Raw genomic sequence first — 15,160 nt, 5'->3', positions numbered from 1 at the left:
ACTGTAGGCTCACTTATCACTTGTTCTGGAAATAACTGCACTAAAAGAACAGCAGCAGCTCAGAAAGCAAACCAGTACATTGAGAAAGAATGGCCTCTTACAGTGGAATTTATTGCTGATCTACTGATATCACACATCAGCATTGTTATCTTTGTCAATAATGGTGTGCTTTAACCAGTGTGGAGTAGGTTGGTTGATTGGTTGTTGGTTGTTGTTACCTGTCTAGGATTAGTCAAAAATCTATGGAATGGTTTTCACACAACTGGGTGAAGGGGTGGGAATAGGCTAAAGTAGAATGCAGTGAACATCTAGTGTGTATTATATATGCATTTTGGCAGAAATTACAAAAAATAAATATTGTTTCATTCTCAAACAACTTCATCCAGAAACCAGAACCTGATACAGTTGAGAAATGAAAGAATTCAATTTCAATTCAATTTCTTTCATTTATATAGTGCCTAATCACAACAAAGCTGCCTCAAGATGCTTCAAATAAGTAAGGTCTAAGCTTAATCCAGAATCCCATTCACACAAGTAAAAACACACAGGTCCAGAGACTACAGTACGCTCGCTGTTTTGAAGCGGAACGCTCCGGCAGCCCGCAAGGATAGACTTCTTGCGGAAAAATCCACAGCGCCGCAGGGTCTCGGTAACTGCAGCCACAGAGCTCCGTGGCCACTGAGAGAGGTTTGTATCTTTTTAATGACTTGGATTCTCTGCGGGTCCCACAACTGTAACACCGGAAGCAGTGTGAGCGAGGGGTAAGGCACTGCACAAGGCATTTCCAGGGGCATGGTACTCCGCTTCATGCCCTTTGGCTGATGGGATAGTCTCCAGCCGCCCGTGACCCTTAACTGGAATAAGTGGGTATAGAAAATGGATGGATTTATTTTGTCTTCTAATCACAGGGAGTGCCATTGTAAATTTTTGTTTTGATTTTGTACAGTAGTACAAGACAATAAATTTTCACTTCTAAACAAGGTTAGAATGTTGGAGCTGATGTTTCTAACAACACACATCACAAGTGGTATTCCTCATCTGAGTCTCACAAATGATCTACTCATATGACATAAAGTTATTGCAGTGGTATCCAAAGATTCTCTCAGGGGATCTTGTGTCAAAGACATCCAGGCATTGCCTTAGGTTACTGGTTAGCATTTCAAAATCACACATGACAGTTTTTTTTCAATTACTAACAAGCATTGGTCAAAACTGAAGTCACATGTTCAAAACTCTTTGGGCCCCTTCACACATGACATGATTTAAGTCGACTAGCACACGAAGGAGGAATTGCATGCCAATTGTGAAAAATCTGAGCTGCCTCCCATGCTTCGTACACCTGTTGCTACAACTATTTGCATACACCAGTGGCTGAAAGACAGAGTGTGCCCTGTGAGAGCCCATTCGATCCCTCTCGGCCAAATTCCTAACACTGGTGGCTTGGCATTTAGAAAATGTGTGGCCATTTGCACTATTAGCATAAAAACAGTCAGCAAATGATCACTTTTGAGCTGGATGTGAAATTTGTCTAAGTGCCCCCACGAGTGTACCGTTGGAAAAAGCAACACACATGTGGCCTGCATGTGTACTGCACCCCAAAGACAGGGCTGGAAATTTGAATCTGCCTGGTCATGCCCACAGCCTCAGCCTAAGCATGTTGTTGTTTTGCTGAGTGTGCTGTGGCTGTGCTGTGTTGAGTGTGCTGTAGAAAGGGATTAAATAAACAGAGATGGCCAACACATATACAGGGGTGGAAATTTGAATCTGCCTGGTCATACCAGCAGCCGGCTATTTTGGGGGTAATTTTCAGTTCAACTTTTAAAAAAATGGTACCAGTTTGTTCCCCATGTCATGAGGATTCAGAATATATATAGCTTTTAGGGCTACATATTATAGTTTGGGAGTTTATCCCAGACAGACAGACGTAGCCCTTTATGTATTGTATATAGATTAAAAGATATGTGTTATATTTTAACTTTGCACAAATCACAAAATTGACAATAATGGAGTTATTCTATCTGGATTATTTTTTTAATCAAAACCATAAGTCAAAACTGCTTTATTTTCCAAGACCTCTGCAGCATGGCAACACTGCTATATTCTGTTAAGGAATAATGACGTATTTTTTTGTGTGTGTAGAGTTGAGCTTCGCTGCTCCTCTCAGCTGCTTCACTGCTGCAAGCTATGTAGTAAACAGGAGCTTCCAGCAGTGGGCAGGGCACACAAAGACAGAAGTGGGTCAGGAGTGTGCCTGTCAACCTTGACCAGAGCCATGCCAGCTGTGTGGGATGGAATCATCTGAATGTCATCCAGGTACATTCCATTCCCAAGTTTGGGTCTCACTAACATCAGATCACTGTCCTCAAAATCTCTGTTGATTAATGATAACTGTGGATCACCGCTTAGATATGATTGGGTTATGTGAAACCTGGCTTAAATCTACAGCTGTCCTTCCCTTAAATGATGCCTGCCCACTGGCATACACATTTAGTCACATTTCTCACTGTTGGGGGTCATAAATATAATTTGTTTGAGGATCTGATTCTCCGCTCTGACTATGATGCTACGTATTGTCAGGGTCAGAAGAATGGAAATCATTCATGTTATTTTGTCACTGTTTATAGGCCCCCTGGCCCATACTCTGAATTCTTAGATGAATTTAGTGTGTTCATCTCTAACTTGTCAACTAGGGCAGACAACATTTTGATTATTGGTGACTTTAACACTCATACAAATAAGCCCTCTGGTCCCCTTTGCAAATCATTTATGGAAATTGTGGATGCATTAGGATTTCAGCAATGCATTCAGGGCTCGACACATTAGTAGAAATAGCTTGGATTTGGTTCTCGCACGTGGTTTTGCTGTCACGAATGTCGACATCTTGCCTGTTGCATTGGTGTCTCTGACCACTCACTAATTAGGTTTGGTTTACGCTGCCGCATTTAGTGGAGCAACAACTTTGTCTATTACTGCAGCGACGCATTAAACCCTCAACTATGACTGAAATCGAGGAAGGATTGCCTGATATTTTAGCTTCAAGTTTGGAGAATACTCAATCAGTAGACAGTCTTGTGGATAGTTTAAATTCAGTGCTCAAAACTACACTTGATAAGATTGCACCACCTCTATTAAGGCCACACCTTCCCAAGGACCAGTCGTCTTGGTTCAATGGTTACTTGCATGACCTCAGGCAGAAGGCTAACGGTTTGGAATGGAAATGGTGTAGCTCCAAATTAGAGGTGTTCCACCTTGCGTGGCGTGATGCTATCTTAGATTATAAGCACGCACTACTGGCTACAAAGCGGGACTATTATGATGTGATCAATAAAAACAACCATAACTCAAAGTTTATGTTTGACATGGTTGCATTACTCATTCATGGACAGCCACCTGTTAGTCACTCTGCCTTTACAGCACAGGACTTCTTGGATTATTTCGAGAAGAAAATAGAAGACATTAGGTTGAGCATATCCCAGCATGCCTTGACCCAACCACTGCAACCTGCTATGGAGGTGGGTGCTACCACTGAGGTGTTACCTAGATTTGCAAAATTTGATAGTATCTTGCTGGGCACACTGACAAAGCTTGTGACGTCTATAATGAGCACAACCTGCTTATTTGATCCCATACCAACAAAACTGATTAAGGACCTATGGCCCATTCTTGGGCTGATTGTGCTGGAAATTGTTAATCTCTCACTAACTTCTGGATCTGTTCCTAAATGTTTCAAACCTGCAATGATTAAACCATTACTTAACAAATCTAATTTTGACCCTAGGGCATTGAAATTTTATAGGCCAATATCAAATTTATCATTTTTGCTCTAAGATTCTGGAAAAGTGGTTTCATGGCAGCTCGTGGACCACCTTACTGAGAATAATTGTTTTGAGCCATTGCAGTCTGCTTTTAGAAAATAACACTCCACAGAGACAACGCTCACTAAAGTAGTGAATGACCTTCTGCGAGCAATGGACGCTGATACCACTACGGTTTTGGTGCTGTTAGATCTTAGTGCTGAGTTTGATACCGTGGATCATCATACGAGGTCTGTTAGAAAAGTATCCGACCTTATTATTTTTTTTAAAAAACCATATGGATTTGAATCACGTGTGATTGCGTCAGACAAGCTTGAACCCTCGTGCGCATGCGTGAGTTTTTTCATGCCTGTCGGTTGCATCATTCACCTGTGAGCAGGCTTTGAGTGAGGTGTGGTCCACCCCTCTCGTCTATTTTTTATTGCGAATAAATGTCTGAATGATTTGGAGCTTTGCTGCATCAATTTTTTTCCAGAAACTGTGAGAGACCTCCAGGTGGACACCGTTCGAAAAATTAATATGGCTTTCAGGGAAAAGTGCTGATGTCCACGTCTTTTCACAATTCCTGTGCTAATCAGATGACATACTGGATCAAGACAGCGTCCAGTTTAAAAATGAACGTCACATTTCACTGTTACAGGAGTTTTTGTCATGGAAAGAGAAGCTGTTCCACCGCGCGTTGCGGTGCAGCCGCTCGGCGCAAAGCAACGCCGTGATGAAGCCTCACGGGACATGTTCTGGCATGTCCAGCTCATGCATAATCACAATCGGATATTCACACGACTGGAAAGCAACCGGAATCCGTCTGAAATCCACCTGAAAGCTGTCCTGAGAGACCAACACCGAGGTGGCTTTGTCCCGCGTAATGAACGGAGCCGTGGCGCGTCCCTCCGCTTTTCTTTCCATGAAAAAAACTCCAGTGGAATGTGCCAGAAAAAGTGCTGATGTCCACATCTTCTGCCTTTTTGTGAAAGTCAGACGAGGTCCCAGATCAACAAATTTCACATTGGAAATGATCTGGTTGTTCCAGCGGGGTGTCAGCCTGTCGATGGGGGCTGGGAGCGCGCCGCACTCTCAGCAGTTGTGGGCCGTCCTTAAAGCAGCAGTAACACCCCGTAATCTGTTTAATCCCCATAAAATTGTCCCTGAAAGCCATATTAATTTTTCGAACGGTGTCCACCTGGAGGTCTCTCACAGTTTCTGTAAAAATTTGATGAAGCAAAGCTCCAAATTGTTCAGACATTTATTCGCAATAACAAATAGATGAGAGGGGTGGACCACACCTCACTCAAAGCCTGCTCACAGGCGAATGACACAACCGACAGGCATGAAAAAACTCACGCATGCGCACGAGGGTTCAAGCTTGTCTGACGCAATCACACATGATTCAAATCCATATGGTTTTTTAAAAAAATAATAAGGTCGGATACTTTTCTAACAGACCTCGTATTTTACTTGATAGGCTGGAGAATCATTTTGGGATTACTGGAAGTGCCCTTGCGTGGTTGACATTACACCTGTCCAGTCGTTCTTACTGTGTTTTGTACAATAGCCATACCACTAACCTTAGTAACATGAAGTTTGGGGTTCCACAAGGAGCCGTCTTTGCTACATAAAGGGAGAAGAGCTTCTCCCTTTATGTAGCACCCCTTGGGCATATACTGCAGCATTTTGGGATTGCCTTTCATTGCTATGCTGGTGATAATTGTACATGCTGATAACTGCTGTTAATCTCATTCACATAAAATCCTTAGAAGATTGCCTTGCATCAGTATGTCTAGTAATATCCTACTTTTAAACTCTGTTAAGACTGAAATGATGGTTCTTGGTCCAGCGAGGCATTGACATCAATTTGACCAGCTCGCGCTTAGCTTAGGTTCGTGTGTTATACATCATACGGACAAAGTAAGGAACATTGGGGTAATTGTTTATCCTATGTTGTCCTTTGACCTCCACATTAGGAGGACTGCTTTCTTCCATCTGTGAAATATAGCGAAGATTCATCCCATCCTATCTATGGCTGATGCTGAGACTCTGATACATGCATTTATCTCTTCTAGATTGGACTATTGTAATTCTCTATTTTCTGGTTTACAGCAGTCCAGCATTAGGGGTATTCAGTTGGTTCAAAATGCTGCTGCCAGACTCTTGAAGCAGAAATTTTGATCACATTACGTCCACTTTTGGCTTGCTGTCTCTGCAAGATCGGATTTTAACGTTCTGTTATTGGCCTAAAACTGTTCACAAACTGGCATCTCCCTACCTGGCTGACCTGGTTAAGCCCTACGTACCGGCTGGGGCCCTGCATTTGCAGGGTGCAGGACCTCTCTGTGTTCCTAGGGTGAACAAAAGGTCTGCAGAGCTGTCTCTTATCATGCCCCTGCTCTGTGGAAAGATCTCCCTGTGCACATAAGGCAGTTGGATTCTGTGGAGACTTTTAAATCTACACATAAGACCCATTTGTTTTCCCTGTTTTATCGTTAATATATCATTATGTGTTTTTTAATTCTTTTTACTCTTTTATGTTTTGCTCTTTCATTATGTTTTTCATCTTTTAATTCATTTTGTTGTTTTTCCGAGTTATGTAGCATGAAACACCTTGAGGCGACATTATTGTGAGTTGGCGCTATATAAATTAATAAATTTGATTTTGATTTATTTTAATTATTATTTAATTTCTTTTTACTGCAATTTACTCAGGTGTGACATGTGCCTTCTTGCAAACTGCTTCTGAAATTTCAGGTCTACTAGTTTCGCTATTGCACATACCTATATACTCATATATAAAAAAACTAGCGTGTTGTCCGTGGGGATTCGCAGGCTCTAGATTGGGTAGTGTTTATAAAACATGTAGCTGACATGTTTCAAGGGTGGTAATAAATTACATAAAGTTTGTAGAACCTTGGACCTTAGACATCAACAGTTTTTAGAAGAACAACTCAACCCTTTTATTTCCTTTTAATGTTATTTTTTATGTTAATTTACTGTCTTAATGCATGTATAAAATTTTTAGGTTATTGTTATCATATACACACTATATTATTATTATTATTATTATTATTATTATTATATTTTATTATTACTTACAATTTGTCATTCGATTTTTAAATGGACCACAATGGAAATACATGTTTTCACTTTCTTGTGTCATCCAAGATTTTTTAACGTGCTTACAATTACTGTATATTATGTACTTACATTGAACTTACTAAATAAAATCATGCAGGCACGCACACACACATCAAAGCACTATAGTTTTCATTCATGGTCAGGGCAACATGGCACTTAACTAAACTGACTAAACCAATTGAACTACAAAAACGCAATAAATCAATAACACTGACAACACTGTTAAACTAACATGAACCATAATAACAACATTTAAAACCCCAAAACCCCAAACTTCCATGGTGTATTGCAACACATCATCAATTGCTCCACGGTTGAGCTAATATTCATTTTAACAAAAATATTATCAAGTCTCCATTTTCGCAGTGTTCAATAATGCATAAGCATACCAAAAACCAAATGTCAGCTCTCTTCATTTTCTCTGTAATTGAAGCCATACACAATGTACGAATACACAGACACAAAGGGCACTTGGCTATTATAATACAGATGTGGTAAATCCCAAGTGTATGATGACTTTCTGTAGCCACTCTGGTTGTCATTCAAAATGTATATGAATTTTCTGTCTTGGCAGATATCGCCATTCTCCGAGTGCTGTCATTTACATTTTTATATATTTAATATTCAGGATACTTCCTGGAGCTGTCTCACCAATGTTGATGTTCCACTGGCAAGTCAGCTGGATTTACAAAGTTTATAGAACAGTGTTATCACTTTTGCAGTGTAACCATAGCTCCTCCACATTGTTTAGAAGGTAGCATAACATGTACCATATACTGTTTTTCTTTTCACCATCCACTACATACCCAAATGTAACACCTCCAGTTCTGTGTGTGCATGTGAAAAAAATAATGGAGTGGTTCACACAGAGTGTATTTTTAGATGGCACAGATAAGAATCTGTTCATGGCCTTCATGCACCCATGGTTGTATTATTTTATTTATTTATTTATTTATTTATTTGAATTGACCTGTCTACATGGCCACATTTAGAAAGAATACAGTAAAGACAGATTGAACAGATTACTGCATTTTAACACCATTCTGTGCAATTACCGAATTACTGCAATTACTGAATTGTAAATAAGAATAAAAAAATAAACTATGATCAACAATGTTGTGTCAATTTAGTTTCTACCATACATTCAGGTCTATACATACATGAAAGTTACAAGGTCCGTTGAGGTTATTTCCTGTAATCTGAAAAACACCTGAGGGAGTTTTTCCTTACCACTATTACCAATGTGCTTGCTCAGGGGGTTGGTTAAGTTTGATCTTATTCTTGTGAAGTGCCTTAGGGTGACTTACAGTATTATGTGAGTTGCTGGTGTAAAATTTAATTCAGTTGAGTTGACAGAATTTTTACAATTTTGCCTGTGTACAAAACCAAATGTGTTGAAACAAAGCAATCAAGATGTGTTTGTAGTGTAGACTTTAAACTGTAGTTCAGGGCAGTTAACAAAATAAAAAAATTATTAAATAAACAAAATAAACTACATGTAATATTTAAGAACTACAGCTATTTTTATTCAAATTCCCTCCATGTTCAGAGAACATTACCTGGACAAAGGATTATTGTTGAGGGGAACTCAGGGATTGTTCAACATGGGATTTATTGTTATTATTTTATTTATTATTATGAGTAGTAGTAGTAGTAGGATGGATGGATGTATGGATGAGATTTATTGTCATTGTCATTACAAGTGCAACAACAACGAGATTACGTCCACACTCACATTTCCACAGACAAGATACAGTAATTAATCCACAATTATTACTTGTTTGCCGTAATAATGGCACACATCAGAATTAACCCTTGTGTGCTGTTCATATTTTTGTTATTCTGCTAGTGTTCATGGGTCTGCTGGACCCGCTGCATTTTTAGGTAGGTAATTCAATACAATCAAAACATTCTTTGTTAAAATCCTCAACAGAGGTTTAATTCATTTAATTTACAACAACATAAACATAACATATGGTTAATTTGCCCATTACTTTTGTTAGTTTACATTCATAAATAAGTGCCAGTCGTTTTGTGGTTGATTTGTGATGTAATTAAAAACAAAAATCAAAAACAATTGTGATCAAGATTTGAGTGGTTTCCCTAGAACAAATTTACAAAGGGTCTAAGAATTGTCATAACGTTTCTGTGAAGGCTCTCAGTTGTCCAGGTGGTTTTCATAGTAGAGGAGCTTGAATCTTCGACTGGACTGGGTTGCTTGACGGGAGGACGTTTCGCTTAAAATCGCAGAAGCTTTCTCAGCTAAAATTCTTGCTCTGGTAGTCATACTTCTGTCTTGACTCTTGACAAGAGTCAAGACAGAAGTCAGACTACCAGACTTTCAGAAATATGGTCTTCATATTCTGAAGCCTCTTCCTCTGTATCATCATCAAAATCTTCACTCTCTTCAAAAACTAACTCTAAGGCCCTCTGAGTAGAAAATCGTTTCGCCATATTCATCAGTTGTGATAGTGACCCACACTAGCAAAGTTATTTATATCGTGTCCCACCCCTAATTTGTGACTCGCAGCTGGAGAAAAAAATATTGGTTCCCCCAAGAAAGGAGGTAAGGTGTGCGGGAATGTGAAAGCAGACAGCTGTGGGTGCTTGAATTTTCAATACACAATGTTGCAACCTTGTGCAGGAACGGCATTGGCAGAAACACACATGTGCGCACCCCCTTTCACACACACACACACACACACACACACACACACACACACACACACACACACACACACACACACACACACACACACACACACACACACACACACACAGAAGGCCTAGTGAGATTATGGAATAAAGCTACACAGGTCCTCTGGTTTATGCACTTTTATGAATTCCAGGTCCAGGGGACCCGAACATGTTGTATGTAATATAAATGTGTACGGGGGGTGTTGGGTGTGCGTCATAGAAAGTGTGTTTTGATTTATGTTTTTCAAAGAAAATGACCCAAAGCCAATGATTCTGAGCTTGAAAAAATAATTCATTGTACTGTTTTTCTTTTGAACAAAAGTGAAAACGGGTCCCACAGACCCGAACAGCACACATAGGTTAAGACAACACATATACATTTGGCATTGTTTATGTGCACTAAACTTGAAACAGTCTGTTGTCCAAATTGAGGCGATGTGAGTGTGTGGTAGCCGCTGCAACAGGAGTCGCACCACCGCTAGCTTGGGGGGAACAGGGACCTGCTGCAGTGAAAACCACGCAGCCCCCGGAGGGGAGAAGGTGTGGCGTGAGCGGTGGCCGGGATGGCGTGTGATGGGGGGCAGGAGGGGAGGTAGGAGGGAAAGTGGAGCATGCTTCAGTCTTTGTCCATGTGTGAGTCTTTCTGTCCTTGTGTACTGGAGTAAGAGAGATAAGGAGGCAGCCAATCTTCCCAAGGCCGTAGATATTTTTCTGATGGAAAAACAATGGGCATTTTATCCTTGAGAGGCTGATAAGCCTGCTGTGTTTGTGGTTGAGCAGTGAAAAACACTTTTCCAGCTTCACATGAACAAACCAAATCCCCAATTATGAAAAATCTTCACCTTCTCCTGCAAGGTGCGCATTTGCTCTGAGATGTTATCCAATTTGTGTCTGAGTTCAAGGGTTAATGCAGTCTGAGAATGCATCGCCTTGCCCAAATCATTCATCATGACGGACAAGCAAGGGGTCGTGGTTTTGGCGGCAGCCGTCTTGCCAGTCTTCCGGTAGGTCAGGGCAGCACATAAGCCAATAAGTACCAGCCCTTCTACTATGAAACCAAATATGAATAAATCCTCGACGTCCTCCACAGAAAAAGGCGGAAAGCATGCAACCTGCCACCTCTCCCAGGCATTGAGAACATAGCCCGCAGGGTAAGTTCCATCCGGACACTCAGGATCCCAAGCAGAGACACCCTTTTTTAAAGACTTCAACTATAATGTCTTTGTTGTTTTTCATGCCCTTTAAGACAAAAAGAGTTTCTTCAAGAGTTGGGGTTCAACTGAGTTCAATTAAATCTTGTCTTGGTAAATGACTGAGCTCTTCCTCCTCCATGATTGGGTTAGTGTTCAAGAGATCTTCAAAGTGTTCTTTCCACCAAGCACTGACACCATCTCTGGTCTTCAGCAGGCTCAAGTCATCCTTGCTTTGAAGAGTTGGTTGTGCTTAGGTGGAGGGCCTGTAGATTGCTTTGTTGGCACTAACAAAGCTTGCCCTTGAAACCCAAACAAGGGCTTGGATTTCAGCAGCCTTGATGATCCACCACTGATTTTTCAGTTTGCAAGTTTCACTTTGCACAGTTGCTTTGCTTTACTGGAAATGAGATACTTTCCCTTGTGAGGTCAGCTCTTTCTTGAGGTCAAGGAAAGTTTTGCTTTTGTTAGAAGTAAGAAGTTGAATAGCAAGGAAGGAGAAAAGGACTTGTGCCAATTATCCAGACAAAGGGACAGAGCTGGAAAGGGTGTGCAGCAGGTTAGGGTGGTAAAATATGCCAATGGTAATGTACTGACAGGCGAAGAGAGTGTATTGAGAAGGTGGAGGGAATATTTTGAGGTGCTCACAAATGAAGAAAATGAGAGCGAGAGAAGAGTGGGTGATGTGGAGAGAGTAAATTAGAAAGTGCAAGGGATTAGTAAGAATGAAGTTAGGGCCACTACAAAGAGGATGAAGATTGAAAAGGCACTTGGTCCAGATGAAATTCCATTGGAGGCATGGAAATGTGTTGGAGCAATGGCAGTGGAGTTTCAAACCATGCTGTTTTACAAAAAAATCTTGAAAATGAGAGTATGGTGGAGGAGTGGAGACTAAGTAAATGGTAAATGGACTGCATTTATAAAGCGCTTTTCCATCTGCATCAACGCTCAAAGCGCTTTACAATTATGCCTCACATTCACCCCGATGTTAGGGTGCTGCCATACAAGGCGCACCTAAGTGTGCTGATTCCTATTTTTAAGAACAAAGGTGTTGAGCAGAGCTGCAGTAACTACAGAGGCATTGAGCTGAACAGCTACAGCATGAAGTTATGGGAATGAGTAGTAGAAGGTAGGCTTAGAAACAGGTGAAGGTATGCAAGCAGCAACATGGTTTCATGCCGAAAAAGAGCACCATGATGCATTGTTTGCTCTGAGAATACTGATGGAGAAGTATAGAGAAGGCCAGAAGGAGTTAATTGAGTGTTTGTGGATTTAGAAAAAGCTTATGACAGGAAGCCAAGCGAAGAATTGTAGTATTGTATGCGGAAGTCAGGAGTGGCAAAGAAGTATGTAAGGGTAGTGCAGGACATGTACAAAGACAGGATAAAGAGTTGGCTCACTGAACTTTAGTCGTCTGCTGGTGCGCGCGCTGCTCTCCAAATTTGGCAGTGTGTCCTCATCAAGCTGGCTGCTTTAGCTGCTGTTCATTGTCATACTATCCATGAGAAAATCATCCGGAATATCCATATTGGGACCAAAACACACTTCTTGTCTTTTCATCTTTTCCTCTGCGGATAGTTTTTTTTTTTCCCCTCTTCGGACAGTTCTTGGGCTGCGTGCGCTATGACGTCATTTGTTTACGTACAGCGGGCGGGTATAGCCAGGTATCGTCAATGTAAATCTACGATACCAGCCTAGCAACGCCCCGGTAAACTGATAATAATGAACGATCTTTGTGTAAAAAGATCGATACTCAAGCTTTTTTTCTCTCCCGCACACACTGACTGCTGCGCACGCAGATTCATCAAAGTCTACTCTCTGTGTGTAAGAGCAGTGCTGCGCTGTGTCACACAACACGGAGCAACGCACCCTTCTATTGTGGTTTGTTAGGCCTCTACCTCAGGAGATTTTGTTTTAAGTTGTGTTGAGTGATATTTTTTCAACAAATCAACACAAATCACAATCAACAAAAATGTTGATTGTGATAATAAAGCATTTTGTTGTCACGTACAATGTTTGGCGAAATTCTGTCCTAGGTCTTTTGGATCCTTTGGATCTATGAAGCTTAAATATGAAAAAGTATCGGTATCGATATTGGCGATACTGGGCCTGTATTTACTTGATATCGGATCAATACCAAAATTCCTGCTATCACCCACCTCTAATATCCGCAAAAGTGAACTGGAATGTTTGCAAGACAGTATTGAAACAAGCTATGTTGTATGGCTTAGAGACAGTGGCACTAACAAAAAGACAGGAGGCAGAGCTACAGGACTAACCACTAATCCACTGTGTTTTCTTCTACAACCCATTAAAATTTTAACAAGGCCAAAGTGTCATTTGAAAACTCACAATCTGTTGTACATATAACCAGGTGGGTAAATGTTGATCTTCTCATTGCTTTTTATTAATATTTAATCAGTAATAGAAAACAGCAGGTGCCAAATGAGCAAAAATGACTCATGTAGCTCAGAGGCAGATGAATGACTAACAGAGGGAATAAATATTTTTTAAACACCAAAAATTAATTTTTCAAGTGCTATATTTAATTTCTGATAATTATGAGGCAGGGTAGACATGATTATTTGGCACCCACTGATTCCAAAATATGTAGAAAAGCATTAATTTATGCATTCATTCATTCATTCATAACCCCTTATCTGACATATAAAAATAGCATCATATTTTCTCCTTGAATGTGTTATAATCAAACGCAGATACCGAATACAAAGTAAGCTCGTCAAGTTATTTGCATGTCTGTATAAAAAAAGCATTGTCATATAAATAATTGGCTTGTGCATTAGTGTTCAAAAATCTGTTTTTCATACAATAATGTAATACGAGGTATCTTATAAAACTAACCGGCAGTTTTATAAAAAAAAAAAAAAATATATGGATTTGATTGACATGCGATTACACCAATCATGCTTGAACCCTCGTGCGCATGCGTGAGTTTTTTCACGCGTGTCGGTGATGTCATTTCCCTGTGGGCAGGCCTTGAGTGAGATGTGGTCCCGCCCTCTCGGCTGAATTCCTTTGTTTCACACGCTGCTCGAGACGACGCGCGTTGCTTTATCAAACTTTTTTCTGGACCTGTGAGGAATATCCGAGTGGACACTATTCGAGAAATTCAGCTGGTTTTCGGTGAAAAGTTTAATGGCTGATGAGAGATTATGGGGTGTTTCTGTCACTGTAAGGACTTCCCACAGAGCGGGACGTCCTGCAGCGCTTCCAGGCGCCGTCGTCGGCCTGTTTCAAGCTGAAATCATCCTAATTTAAGGCTCTGTTGACCCAGGACGTCGTGAGAGAACAGAGAAGATTCAAAGAGGCCAGCATGAGGAGTTTATGCGGACATTCCATTGTTTAAGGACATTTTGTAATGAAAGACGTGAGCGCAAATTCGCCGAGTCGTTTCCGTGACGACTCGGTGAATCTGTGTGCGCCGCGACAGGAAAAACACCTCCGTGTTGAAAACCATTTGTAAAATTTAGGCGGCTTTTGATGGCTTTCAACAAGTGAGTAACTGAGAAATTGTTTAACAGCTTGGGCATGTTCCAACTTGCCCGTTAAGGTTTCCAACGGAGGTGTTGTTCCTGTCGCGACCCCCCGCGGTCGGGTCCGGCCCGACATGCGACTCTGCCCGCACGTTCTTTCATTACAAAATGTCCGTTAACAATGGAATGTCCGAATAAACTCATGCCGACTTCTTCTGAAAGTTCTCTGTTCTCTGACGACTTACTGGGTCAACAGAGCCTGAAATGTGAAAGTTTTCAACTTGAAATGGCAAGACGCTGCCGCCTCGAAGCGCAGATCGCCGTCAGGCGCCATGGGCCGTCCTTACGGTGACACTACCAGACCAAAATCTCTCATCAGCCGTTAAAATTTTTACCATGTCTGATGTAATCACACGTGATTCAAATCCATATGGTTTTTGAAAAAAATAATAAGGTCGGATACTTTTCTAATAGACCTCGTACGTGTACTCTGAGAGACTGCTTTACAGATTTTCTTTGAAGCCTGCAGTGACAAGTGGAGCCATAAGATGCACACGTTTATGTTAATCACTAAATACATTGTGATGCATGCAGTGTGGGCAGCACCGTGGCTGAGTAGTTGGCATTGTTGCCTCACTGCAAGAAGGTGATGGGATCGCTTCCCATATGGTACTTTCTGTGTGTGGTTTGTATGCTGTCCCAGTGTATGAGTGGGTTCCCTCCAGGTGCTTCCTCCCACTTCCAAACAAATGCAGGTTAGGTGAATTGGTGAGTATAACTGACAACTGACCATAGTGTGTGTGTGTGTGTGTGAGAGAGTGAGTTTGCCTGTCTC

General features: G+C 41.1%; 1 protein-coding gene across 1 annotated transcript in view; it reads right to left on the bottom strand.

Annotated features, from left to right (window-relative positions):
- Window positions 1-15,160, bottom strand: part of syt9a (synaptotagmin IXa) — a 144,845-nt gene that overhangs the window by 37,890 nt on the left and 91,795 nt on the right. The gene's annotated exons all lie outside the window — the stretch shown is intronic.

Source organism: Thalassophryne amazonica, chromosome 2 (genome assembly GCF_902500255.1).
Source record: "Thalassophryne amazonica chromosome 2, fThaAma1.1, whole genome shotgun sequence".
Taxonomy (NCBI): Eukaryota; Metazoa; Chordata; class Actinopteri; order Batrachoidiformes; family Batrachoididae; genus Thalassophryne; species Thalassophryne amazonica.
Note: the sequence above shows the minus strand (reverse complement) of the source record. Positions and strands in the feature narration are given on the sequence as shown.